Source organism: Piliocolobus tephrosceles, chromosome 17 (genome assembly GCF_002776525.5).
Source record: "Piliocolobus tephrosceles isolate RC106 chromosome 17, ASM277652v3, whole genome shotgun sequence".
Lineage (NCBI taxonomy): Eukaryota > Metazoa > Chordata > Mammalia > Primates > Cercopithecidae > Piliocolobus > Piliocolobus tephrosceles.
In genome coordinates this window covers 73,899-76,402 of record NC_045450.1, presented here as the reverse complement: position 1 = coordinate 76,402, position 2,504 = coordinate 73,899, and positions in this window count along the sequence as shown.

Sequence of the window (2,504 nt, the reverse complement as noted above, 5' to 3'; positions counted from 1 at the left end):
GCTCCCCCTGCCCACCGGCTCCCCCTGCCCACCGGCTCCCTCTGCCCCAGGCCTGCAGGCCTGGTGAAAGCTCGCTCGCAGGGCTGCGGGTGCCCTCTCCCCAGGAAGGCCGCAGCTGGTCTCCACCCAGTCTGAATGAGGGGTGACTGGAAGCCCCCTCAGCGGGGCCCAGTCCCTCCTGGCTGCCTATCCCGCCGTCCCCTCCCTGAGGGCCTGAGGGGCACTAGAAGGGCCCTCAGCTTTGGATAGAAGGAGGCCCCCCAGCCCACACTGCTCCATAGAAGGGAGGAGTATTTGCCTCGAACATAACAAGTGCTCAGAACAACTGTTCCTGTGGCCTGAGTGACAGTGAATCCAGGAGGGGAGGGCGGTGTAGACACAGGTGGGGCTCCTGATCCGGCCCCACAGGTGTCAGGCGTGGAGGAGGGAGGGACTGGGCAGAAGCGGCCCATCCACAGCGTGGGGCCTGGGCTCCTTCCGGGAAACACCGAGGGAGGTAGCGGAGGCCGCTCGTCCCCGCTGGGCGGCATCCTTCCCTGCAGGGGTGGATGGGCACCCCAAAGGCTAGCACAGGGGCTGGTGGGGGCCGGAGCAGGTGAGGAGAGGGCTGGGCAGCATCGAGCAGGTGGGGTCCCTGGGTCCTGGCATGCCATGCTGTCCTCAGGCCTCGCAGGGGGCATGGCTTGGTCCCTGGCCTGCCCCCCAGGGGGGCCTTCCCACGACCCCCCACCCCTAGCAGATCTGTGAGGTCCAGGCAGGCCTCTTCTCAGGACCCCAGTAAGGGCCACTTGGGCACCCCACACAGCCCCCAAGGCTTCCTGCCTTAGACTGGGCAGTGCTGGGGAGAGTGGGGCCCACAGGGACTTATATGGAACCACACGGCTGGCAGAGGCACAGCCCAGTGGGGTCCCTCCAAGCCAGGGCACTTCCACAGGCAGGCCCCCAACACCCGTTCCCTGTGTGGCGCTCCTCCCAGGTCAGGGAGGGGATTGGTGGTTAGGGGTGGGCTGGGAGCTGTGGCCAGCGGGATTCTGAGGTGGCCCTGAGATTCCCCTCGGAGTCTCTGTGCCCCCTCCCTAGAGTATGGGCCACCTCTCCTGTGATCGGATTGTTCTGTGGCACCGGTGGAGGGACTTTTTCCTGTTTTTCTTTTTGCCTCTGCTGTGGTGTTGCAGTGAAGGGATTGCTGCAGGTGTAAGTGGAGTTTCTAACCAGGTGACTTGGAGTTAATCAGAAGGGAGGTTGATCTCGCTAAGCCTGGCTGGCTCAGGTGCAGCCTTTAAGAGGCTAGAAACTGCAGAGCCGCCGCCTCCTGCTGCCAAAGAAGCATAGGACCATCGGCTCCACAGCTGCAAGAAATAGATTCTGCACACAAGGACATGCGCTCAGGAGAGGACCCCGGGTCTCGGTTGAGATCCCAGCCCTAGCTGACACCTTGAGTGCAGCCTGTGAGACCCTGAGCAGAGGTTCAGCAGTCCCCTCCCCGGACTCCTGCCACACAGAAGCCATGAGGTAAGTGGGTGTTGTTTCGAGATGATACATTTCTAGTGATTTGTTCTGCAGCAGTTGTGTGCTGGAGTGTGGAGGGGCTGGCAGGGTGGAGGGTGGTGAGGGGCAAGGCTCATTAGGCAGGGTGTGGACCCCCAAAGGCTGCAATGACAGCCTGCTCAGGCCCAACGCCCTCCTCATCGGGGGCCTGGTAGACGGTGTGCACAAAGTGGCCCTGACTATGGTTAAGTGCCCCCAGCTGGGCCTATTCCCCTGGGGCTTCCGAATGGGGACAGGGTGATTGGTCTCCTTCCTGGGCAGCTGGATGTCTTCTGTTGGCCACGCAGGTCAGGAAGCAGAGCAGGTGGCTGGAGGCAGGTGGAGGGCCAGTGGAACGCGTATCTGGAGGCAACCGTGGCTGGTGCTAGCAGCCTGAGGCCGGGGACTGTCGTCCCCTTGGGCTCTAGAGAACCCCCTTGGGTACGTCTGGCTTCTAGTCCTTGAACCAGGTAGTCACACCTGATGCGAAAAACAGGGCGAGTACACCTGAGGCAGGTGTTGGGTGCTTCAATTTGCATTTTTAGAGCCAGGAGCAGTGGCTCACACCTGTAATCCCACCACTTTGGAAGGCTGAGGCAGGTGGATCAATCTCTCGAGTTCAGGAGTTTGAAACCAGCCTGGGCAACACAGAGAGACTCTGTCTCCACAAAAAATTTAAAAATTAGATCATGGCTCATGCCTGTAATCCCAGCACTTTGTGAGGCCGAGGCGGGCAGATCACCTGAGGTCAGGAGTTCGAGACTAGCCTGACCAAAATGGTGAAACCCTGTCTCTATGAAAAAAAAAAATACAAAATTAGCCGGGGGTGGTGGCACATGCCTGTAATCCCATCTACTTGGGAGGCTGAGGCAGGAGAATCGCTTGAACCTGGGAGGTGGAGGTTGCAGTGAGCCGAGATTGCACCACCGCACTCCAGCCTGGGCAACAAGAGTAAAACTCTGTCTCAAAAAAAAAAA